Raw genomic sequence first — 10,981 nt, 5'->3', positions numbered from 1 at the left:
GCTAAATATGTGTATGGGACCAATAAATTTGATTTGATTTGACAAACAACCAAACACTATTGTATTGCTCTTATTGGGGTCAGTGTTACAAAGACAGCCAGTCTCTTAGCCAGGCTGAATGGCAGGCAGCTCCATGGTGGGGAGGACGTCACTAATCCCAAACCAAGTTGTTGAGGTCTCAGTCTCAGAAATGAAGAGAGCCAGGCCATGGGCCCTTGTCAAAAGTACTATATAGGGATAGGGTGCCATTTGGGATGCAGCCCAAGCTACCAGCACCTGGTGGCATAGCACAATGGAGGGAGAGAGCCATGGACCCAGCAAGTACTCCCCAAACTGCTTCAGTGTGTGGCCCCAGCATCCCAGCCTCCACCTGCCTCCCCAAGGATGTACCCCCTGCACTCCAGCCAGCCTGCCGCTCTGCCAGTCCCAGGGACCACCCTGCCTCTCCTGGCAGCCAGGGCCTCAGCATGAAGCCCCAGAATGTACACCATGCATCCCCCTCTGCACCATGTGCCCCCCCCTGCCCACTCATGCACCCCAGTCTGCCATTCTACCAGGCATAGGGGCCCCCTGCCTACCCCCAGCTACTTCAGGCTGGCCTGATCCCAGGGGGTGGGTGAGGGATTAACTTGTGTTGCAGAGATCTCTGGGAGAGAGGAGTGAACGTGGCACTGTTTGTGACTTGAGTCGTGATGTATTATTTTGATAAACCTTTGTGATGGTCCTCATGAAAAAACACCAAACGATACCAAAAACCACTATATTAAATCTTTAGCTTTCCAGAAAGACATTATATATTGAAAGCTGTCCTCCTGCTCTAAATCCTGTGCTTGATAAGCATACAAATAGACAGACAGATGCGTGGATAAGAGCTTCCATTATGTAAAATTATCAGAGACCGTTATTGCTTGAACATTATATGCTTGCATTCTAAATGGGATCCTATTTCCTATATAGTGTAATACTTTTGACCAGAGGCAGTACACTATATAGGAAATAGGGTGCCATTTGGGACACAGTGTTATGTATGTGTAGCGGTAGTCTGTCTCTGTTATCTACTGTACAGTCTGGTTTCTGCAATCTGCGGCTGCTGTTGAGTCTGCCTGTCTGTCTGGCTGCCATCTGGGCTGGATGCAGTCTCCATAGCAACCCCATCTCTTACAATGCAACCCTGACAGGGCCGTCTATGCCCACCCCCACCCCTCCTCCACCCCCTCCAAACCTGTGTCAGCATAAATACAACACCTCCTATTACCACCATGTACATTATCTCCCTCCTCTCTCGCTTTCTATCTCCTCCACCTAGATGCACCAGTTTTCTAAACCCATTAATGAAGAACTTTATGGCTGTGGGGGAGAACAAAAGAATAGTGAGGATCACAAATCCTTTGTTGTTGAAACACTAGAGACGATCCTGGTCTGAGTCCCAAATGGCACTCTTTCCCTTAATAGGGCATCACTATATGGTGAGCGACAGTACTTCCCCTATGGGCCCTGGTCAGAAGTAGTGCACCATATAGGGAACAGGATGCCATTTGGGATGCCACCTCTGGTCTTATTGGGTTTTTAAACACCTCTTCTGAAAGCATCGCCTTGCATGTTCCACTGCACCCCACACTGCACCCCCCATCCCTACCCCCAAACCCTAGCACCACCCTGTCCTCTTGCCTTTCACCCTTCAGGATACAGAAGTCCCAGCTGGTCTGCTCTACTGTTTTCACATCCCTCCATCACTCCCTCCACTTCTCTTCTCATCTTCTCATCCTGTACTAACTTTGCATAAAGATAAGCCATTTTATCCAACCCCTAGATCTATTAATTGGAATCTTGTTTGGAATTCTAGTCCGAGTTATTTTCTATAAAGATCACCCCTCATCAGTTGCTCAATGGGTAAGCTACATTTATTCATGGTAAATACAGTTATTAGGGCTTGGCCATTGTCTTCTCTACAGCTTCTCTATGTGTTCCTTATGTCTTAAATAGCATCCTGATTCAGACCAGAGGAATCAGTGAAAAGCGACCTTTGTCCTTTTATGGGCAGGGGGCGTGGTTAAAAAAGGTCACACCCTATTGCAGTAGACAGTCTGTGTCCCTCCATCACATTCTGAGGATGCTCTACATCATTTATATCTCATTTACATACGATATATATCATTGGACAACTAAACTCCTCCCACTGCTCTCTAGCCAATCCTCAAACAGTCTTTGTATGGGTCCCGCCTCTCCCCCCTTCCTTTCTCTTCTCCTTCGTCTCCTGGTCTCTCTCTCCTTCTCTTCCCAAACACAGCAGACCCTGCCCATTTATTCCTTTCTCACCGTTCTCTCTGTGGATTCTGTTTTAACAAAGTAGGACTTAGACAATGGACAGCTCTCTGTGTGGACTTGGATGCTGACACTTCTCTCTAAGGCTGCCTGGAAATTCATGTGAGTACAATCCTCCCATTCAGCCTCTCTCTCTTGCTGTCTGTCTTTCTGGGCTTTCTCCCCAGCCAACCGTAGTGCAGTGCATTGCCATGTCCAGGATCTTTCGCTACATATGGATGCAAGGAAGCGTTTGAATAATTGATTACAGTATCTCGTCTGGCATCTGCCTCAGTTCAATGAATCACAGAACAGGAACAGCAGTGGTTACTGACCACTAGGCTTCTCCGGCTCTTCTATTCATAACAGGGGGGGGGCACACACACACACACACACACACACACACACTTCTCCATTTTGGCTCCTGGCTGCTTGCTCTTCTCGGTGGCAGGTGGGCATCTATACTGCAGTCTATGGGCAGGGCTTGTGGCTGGAAGAGGTTACAGTATTTTGGAGAATTGATCATATATGTCTATATATGTTTGTTATGTTTAAATGTTAAGATCTTAGGAATAAAAGGTACTAAAATGGTTCTTCAGCTGTCCCCATAGGAGAACACTTTGAATAACCCTTTTTGGTTCCAGGTAGAAACCCCTTACACAGAGGGTTATACATGGAACCCTAAAGGGTTCTTCTATGGGGACAGCCCAATAACCCTTTTTTCTAAGAGTGTATGTTAGATAATGTTATGTTTCAGTGTTAGGTAATAATGTTATGTTGTGTTTTGGTGTTATGGAAGGTAATGATGTTCTGTTGTTTCAGTGTTAGGTAATGTTAGGTAATGGTACTGTAATCTCCTACTGTCAGACAGGAACATGCGAATCAGCAGGTTAGATCTATGTTCAAGTCATTCTATGGCTCATCATTTGGCATTGTATTGTCACAGGGTTGGATGTCTAGGTACCTCCCCTATCCTGCATCAAACATTATAGATGTCCAGTGGTGTTCCACAATGTTGATTGCCTTTCTTAGTGAGATGTGTTTAAGTTTGTTGCAGTGCTAGGTTATGTTGGGTTGTAGAAGACTACTTTGGATGCCGTGCATGTTTGACTACTGGGTAGACTGTGTTTGATGCTGTTCCTACTGCCTAAGGGTTGCATGTCTGACTGAGGGTTGCAGTCAGGTCTTATTAACGGTGGGAGCTGACTATAGCGAACAGCGGTTCCCAGATCTGTTAATATATTACAGTGTGCACTATTAGGGCACTGAACACAGCTAACAACTGATCTCAGGTCAGTATGTAGGGGAGCTGCCCACAGCCCTGGTCTTGCTCAGAGTAAGCAGCCCTGCATGCGTAAGATCAGACAGACATCAGCAGCCATGACACAGGCTGTTCGCTGTAGTCAGCGCCCACCGTTAATAAGACCTGACTGCAACCCTCAGTCAGACATGCAACCCTTAGGCATGGTCTGAAGCTAAGCATGGTCTGACTGGTTACAGGATGCTGTCCCTACTACTACTACTACACTATTAATATTACATTATTACTGTAGTTTTATAATGTAATACTGTGTACTAATACATAATTGTACTGTGCTGTATTAATAATGTCATTAGTATGAGTCTTTGCTGTAATTCCATGCTGCTTTATGGGAGATTAATAGACAATGGTGCATTGTGACTGTGAATGCTGTGGGTTTGTAGAAGAGAGAGAGAGAGAGTCTGGAATCTTGTTTGGAATCCTAGTTCAACCCCCGTCCCCCCCAGTGGCCTCCATCATTCTTAAATGGAAGAAGTTTGGAACCACCAAGACTCTTCCTTGAGCTGGTCGCCCGGCCAAACTGAGCAATCAGGGGAGAAGGGCCTTGGTCAGGGAGGTGACCAAGAAATGATAGAGTTCCTCTGTGGAGATGGTAGAACCTTCCAGAAGGACAACCATCTCTGCAGCACTCCACCAATCAGGCCTTTATGGTAGAGTAGCCAGACAGAAATCACTCTTCAGTAAAAGGCACATGACAGCCTGCTTAGAGTTTGCCAAAAGGTGCCTAAGGACTCTCAGACCATGAGAAACAAGATTCTCTGGTCTGATGAAACCAAGATTGATCCCTTTGGCCTAAATGCCAAGCATCACGTCTGGAGGAAACCTGGCAAAGTCCCTATGGTGAAGCATGGTGGCAATATCGGAATCACCCCGATGTCTAGTTTAACGCCGATATCAAAGCTGGCGTGCGTGCCTATATAATGTAGGTAGATGATGTGCGTACCTATATAATGTAGGTAGATGACGTGCGTACCTATATAATGTAGGTAGATGACGTGCGTACCTATATTTATTTATTTATTTATTTATTTCACCTTTATTTAACCAGGTAGGCAAGTTGAGAACAAGTTCTCATTTACAATTACGACCTGGCCAAGATAAAGCAAAGCAGTTTGACACATACAACGACACAGTGTTACACATGGAGTAAAACAAACATACAGTCAATAATACAGTATAAACAAGTCTATATACGATATGAGCAAATGAGGTGAGATAAGGGAGGTAAAGGCAAAAAAAGGCCATGGTGGCAAAGTAAATACAATATAGCAAGTAAAACACTGGAATGGTAGATTTGCAATGGAAGAATGTGCAAAGTAGAAATAAAAATAATGGGGTGCAAAGCAAAATAAATAAATAAATTAAATACAGTAGGGAAAGAGGTAGTTGTTTGGGCTAAAATATAGGTGGGCTATGTACAGGTGCAGTAATCTGTGAGCTGCTCTGACAGTTTGTGTTTAAAGCTAGTGAGGGAGATAAGTGTTTCCAGTTTCAGTGCTTTTTGTAGTTCGTTCCAGTCATTGGCAGCAGAGAACTGGAAGGAGAGGCGGCCAAAGAAAGAATTGGTTTTGGGGGTAACTGGAGAGATATACCTGCTGGAGCGTGTGCTACAGGTGGGAGATGCTATGGTGACCAGCGAGCTGAGATTAAGGGGGGACTTTACCGAGCAGGGTCTTGTAGATGACATGGAGCCAGTGGGTTTGGCGACGAGTATGAAGCGATGGCCAGCCAACAAGAGCGTACAGGTCGCAATGGTGGGTAGTATATGGGGCTTTGGTGACAAAACGGATTGCACTGTGATAGACTGCATCCAATTTGTTGAGTAGGGTATTGGAGGCTATTTTGTAAATGACATCGCCAAAGTCGAGGATTGGTAGGATGGTCAGTTTTACAAGGGTATGTTTGGCAGCATGAGTGAAGGATGCTTTGTTGCGAAATAGGAAGCCAATTCTAGATTTAACTTTGGATTGGAGATATTTGATATGGGTCTGGAAGGAGAGTTTACAGTCTAACCAGACCCCTAAGTATTTGTAGTTGTCCACGTATTCTAAGTCAGAACCGTCCAGAGTAGTGATGTTGGACAGGCGGGCAGGTGCGGGTAGCGATCGGTTGAAGAGCATGCATTTAGTTTTACTTGTATTTAAGAGCAATTGGAGGCCACGGAAGGAGAGTTGTATGGCATTGAAGCTTGCCTGGAGGGTTGTTAATACAGTGTCCAAAGAAGGGCCAGAAGTATACAGAATGGTGTCGTCTGCGTAGAGGTGGATCAGAGACTCACCAGCAGCAAGAGCGACCTCATTGATGTATACAGAGAAGAGAGTCGGTCCAAGAATTGAACCCTGTGGCACCCCCATAGAGACTGCGAGAGGTCCGGACAGCAGACCCTCCGATTTGACACACTGAACTCTATCAGAGAAGTAGTTGGTGAACCAGGCGAGGCAATCATTTGAGAAACCAAGGCTGTCGAGTCTGCCGATGAGGATGTGGTGATTGACAGAGTCAAAAGCCTTGGCCAGATCAATGAACATGGCTGCACAGTAATGTTTCTTATCGATGGCGGTTAAGATATCGTTTAGGACCTTGAGCGTAGCTGAGGTGCACCCATGACCAGCTCTGAAACCAGATTGCATAGCAGAGAAGGTATGGTGAGATTCGAAATGGTCGGTAATCTGTTTGTTGACTTGGCTTTTGAAGACCTTAGAAAGGCATGGTAGGATAGATATAGGTCTGTAGCAGTTTGGGTCAAGAGTGTCCCCCCCCCCCTTTGAAGAGGGGGATGACCGCAGCTGCTTTCCAATCTTTGGGGATCTCAGACGACACGAAAGAGAGGTTGAACAGGCTAGTAATAGTGGCGGCAACAATTTAGACAGATCATTTTAGAAAGAAAGGGTCCAGATTGTCTAGCCCGGCTGATTTGTAGGGGTCCAGATTTTGCAGCTCTTTCAGAACATCAGCTGAATGGATTTGGGAGAAGGAGAAATGGGGAAGGCTTGGGCGAGTTGCTGTGGGGGGTGCAGTGCTGTTGACCGGGGTAGGAGTAGCCAGGTGGAAAGCATGGCCAGCCGTAGAAAAATGCTTATTGAAATTCTCAATTATGGTGGATTTATCAGGGGTGAGTGTGTTTCCTATCTTCAGTGCAGTGGGCAGCTGGGAGGAGGTGTTCTTATTCTCCATGGACTTTACAGTGTCCCAGAACGTTTTTGAGTTAGTGTTGCAGGAAGCAAATTTCTGCTTGAAAAAGCTAGCCTTGGCTTTTCTAACTGCCTGTGTATAATGGTTTCTAGCTTCCCTGAACAGCTGCATATCACGGGGGCTGTTCGATGCTAATGCAGAACGCCATAGGATGTTTTTGTGCTGGTTAAGGGCAGTCAGGTCTGGGGAGAACCAAGGGCTATATCTGTTCCTGGTTCTAAATTTCTTGAATGGGGCATGTTTATTTAAGATGGTTAGGAAGGCTTTTTTTTAAATATCTAGGCATCCTCTACTGACGGGATGAGATCAATATCCTTCCAGGATACCCCGGCCAGGTCGATTAGAAAGGCCTGCTCGCTGAAGTGTTTCAGGGAGTGTTTTACAGTGATGAGTGGAGGTCGTTTGACCGCTGACCCATTACGGATGCATGCAATGAGGCAGTGATCGCTGAGATCTTGGTTGAAGACAGCAGAGGTGTATTTAGAGGGCAAGTTGGTTAGGATGATATCTATGAGTGTGCCCATGTTTAAGGCTTTGGGGAGGTACCTGGTAGGTTCATTGATAATTTGTGTGAGATTGAGGGCATCAAGTTTAGATTGTAGGATGGCTGGGGTGTTAAGCATGTTCCAGTTTAGGTCGCCTTGCAGCACAAGCTCTGAAGATAGATGGGGGGCAATCAGTTCACATATGGTGTCCAGAGCACAGCTGGGGGCAGAGGGTGGTCTATAGCAGACTGCAACGGTGAGAGACTTGTTTTTAGAGAGGTGGGTTTTTAAAAGTAGAAGTTCAAATTGTTTGGGTACAGACCTGGATAGTAGGACAGAACTCTGCAGGCTATCTTTGCAGTAGATTGCAACACCGCCCCCTTTGGCAGTTCTATCTTGTCTGAAAAGGTTGTAGTTTGGAATTAAAATTTCAGAATTTTTGGTAGTCTTCCTAAGCCAGGATTCAGACACAGCTAGAACATCCGGGTTGGCAGAGTGTGCTAAAGCAGTGAATAGAACAAACTTAGGGAGGAGGCTTCTAATGTTAACATGCATGAAACCAAGGCTATTACGGTTACAGAAGTCGTCAAAAGAGAGCGCCTGGGGAATAGGAGTGGAGCTAGGCACTGTAGGGCCTGGATTCACCTCTACATCGCCAGAGGAACAGAGGAGGAGTAGAATAAGGGTGCGGCTAAAAGCAATAAGAATTGGTCGTCTAGAACGTCTGGAACAGAGAGTAAAAGGAGGTTTCTGGGGGCAATAAAATAGCATCAAGGTATAATGTACAGACAAAGGTATGGTAGGATGTGAATACAGTGGAGGTAAACCTAGGTATTGAGTGATGAAGAGAGAGATATTGTCTCTAGAAACATCATTGAAACCAGGAGATGTCATTGCATGTGTGGGTGGTGGAACTAATAGGTTGGATAAGGTATAATGAGCAGGACTAGAGGCTCTACAGTGAAATAAGCCAATAAACACTAACCAGAACAGCAATGGACAAGGCATATTGACATTAAGGAGAGGCATGCTTAGTCAAGTGATCAAAAGGGTCCGGAGAGTGGAGAGGTTGGTTGGGGGTCACGGCGATTTAGACAGCTAGCCAGGCCATCAGTAGCAAGCTAGGATGGATGGATGGACGTCTGTTATTAGCCACCTCTTGCGTTCCGTCAGTAGATTAGTGGGGTTCCGTGTGGTAGAGGGGATTAATCCAAATCACACAACAACAACAAAAATAAAAACAATAGATATAGCTAGAGGCCCAAAAAGAAAAAAATAACAATAACAATTAAAATAAATAAATAAATTGTCCGATTGTCTATTCAGATAGCAGCCGATAAGACAGCTAATGGCTAGCAGGCCGCAGATGGGCGCGCAGGCAACGTCACGACACTACGGAGGAGCCATCCGGATAACTCCTTCGGTAGATAATGTCGGCAGTCCAGCCATGAAGGCCCGGTGGGGCCTTTAATTTCCTGTAGCGTCATAGCTGGCTGGTTAGTGAGGTACTTTGTGCTCCTCCTGACCCCTGGCTCTGAGATAATGGACTATGTTCGCATCCCAAAAGGTACCGTATCCACTACATAGTGCAATTCTTTTGAGCAGAGCCCTGGTCAATAGTAGTGCACTATGGAATTAGATGCCATTTTGGACACAGACATGGACTTTATTAGCTTTCTGAATTCATATAGACAGAGACACTGAGCACCAGGTTCACTATCTATCTGTCTATGACTGTGCCTGTGTTGTATACCAGAATGTTTCTTTGTGTATGGAGAGGAGAGATGAGTCTTTTCCATTTGAATGTGTTGAGGCTGATTTGCATCTAGCCTCTTTTATCCCACATGAATCAATAAACTCGAGTCAGGACTACAAATGGCACCCTATTCACTATGTATTAAACTACCTGTGGCCAGAGCTATACAAAATATTGTTTATCATTTGAGACAAAGTGGGCCTCCTATGGGCCCTGGTCAAAAGTAGTCCACTATATAGGGAATATGGTGTCATTTGGGATGCTGACAGGGCCTATGTGAGTGACAGTAGTTAGCAGCAGATTGCAGCCTGGCTTGACAGGAGTGTGTGTGTATGTGTGTGTGTGTGTGTGTGTGTGTGTGTGTGTGTGTGTGTGTGTGTGTGTGTGTGTGTGTGTGTGTGTGTGTGTGTGTGTGTGTGTGTGTGTGTGTGTGTGTGTGTGTGTGTGTGTGTGTGTGTGTATAGGCCTTTTTGAGATCTGCAGTGCATGGTGTGTGTGTTTATGGAGGCTTGCGGTGTGTGTGCAGGCGGTAGCCTCTTTTTAATATGCCACATACATAGGTGTATGTATTCTAATGAGCGGCTGTGTTTGATGCTGAGTAGGATAGCATATTTTGGGAATATTCAGAGGTGGAAACCTTCCGTGGCAATTAACGGAAATAGATGCAAATTAATATGAATACCATTTTAAAATGTAGATGTTTTTTGCATTGGATATATTTACCATATCATATGGAGACAGAAACATAAACCGTTTACCTTATCATAAGTAGACATAATTGCAAATGATTAAATTCTTCCAATAGAAATAAAAAAAACAATTTAGTTACAAATTGAACTTTAATTAAATTAGTTGACTCTTCACATCGGATGATTTTACTGAACAACAAAAGAAAGGAAACATTGAATGATTCCCCCCCCCCAAAAATTCAACATACATAAAAGTATAGTCTAGAAACTAAAGCTTTGGTTGTCTTCCTCTCAGGCTTCCATGTCTTCTCCCTGGACCTCCTCAATGTCCTCCTCTTGAACATCAGACTCTGAGGCCTTATCTTCACTGTCACTTTCCAACTTTGTTGAGGATGGCTCATTGTCAGGCTCAAAAGCCTCAAATTTGCCCAGATGGCCACCAATTTTCAACCCTTGTATTGGTCAGCCTTAGTTGTGTGCTTTGGTGTGTGTGTTCCCAAACAAGGACCAGTTGCGCTCTGAGGTGGCTGATGTTGGTGGAACTTGGAGGATGATGGAGGAAACAGTGGAAAGAGCCTCAGATCCACAAAGCCCCTTCCACCAGGTGGCTGATGAGATATGTTGGCACAACTGCCATATTGCATCTCCATCCCAAAGCCCTTGTTTGGAAGTGTACTTCGCCAGACTGCCAATAAACTTGCCCTCATCCATGCCAAGGTGGCGAGACACAGTAGTGATGACATCATAGGCCTTGTTGATCTCTGCACCAGACAGGATGCTCTTGCCAGCATACTTGGGGTCCAACATGTACGCTGCGGCGTTTATGGGCTTCAGGCAGAAGTCTTCACGCTATTTGATGTATTTCAGAACTGCAATTTCCTCTGCTTGGAGCAACAATGAAGTGGGCAGGGCAGTACGGATTTCTTCTCTTGCATCTGCAAGCAGAGTCTGAACATCAGACAGGATGGCATTGTCTCCCTTAATCAGTGCAATGGCTACAGCTATAGGTTTCAGGCTGCTTACCACGCTCTCCCAAAATACATCATCCAGGAGGATCCTCTTGATGGGGCTATCCATATCGGCAGACTGTGATATGGCCATTTCTTGGAGAGAGTCCTACCCCTCCAGGAGACTGTCAAACATGATGACAACACCACCCCAACAGGTGTTGTTGGGCAGCTTCAATGTGGTGCTCTTATTCTTCTCACTTTGCTTGGTGAGGTAGATTGCTGCTATA

The 10,981-nt window shown here is 45.4% G+C and overlaps 1 protein-coding gene across 1 annotated transcript in view; it reads left to right on the top strand.

Moving 5' to 3' along the window:
- The first annotated feature begins 2,245 nt into the window (after positions 1–2,245).
- Positions 2,246–10,981, top strand: part of LOC135552842 (tripartite motif-containing protein 3-like) — a 52,568-nt gene continuing 43,832 nt past the window's right edge. Inside the window, exon 1 of the mRNA XM_064984735.1 lies at positions 2,246–2,424. The gene's annotated coding sequence lies outside the window, so the exon portion shown is untranslated. The remainder of the gene's footprint in view (positions 2,425–10,981) is intronic.

Source organism: Oncorhynchus masou, chromosome 13 (assembly GCF_036934945.1).
Source record: "Oncorhynchus masou masou isolate Uvic2021 chromosome 13, UVic_Omas_1.1, whole genome shotgun sequence".
Lineage (NCBI taxonomy): Eukaryota > Metazoa > Chordata > Actinopteri > Salmoniformes > Salmonidae > Oncorhynchus > Oncorhynchus masou.
The sequence above is the reverse complement of the archived record's forward strand: the minus strand, read 5'-3'. Positions and strand labels throughout refer to the sequence as shown.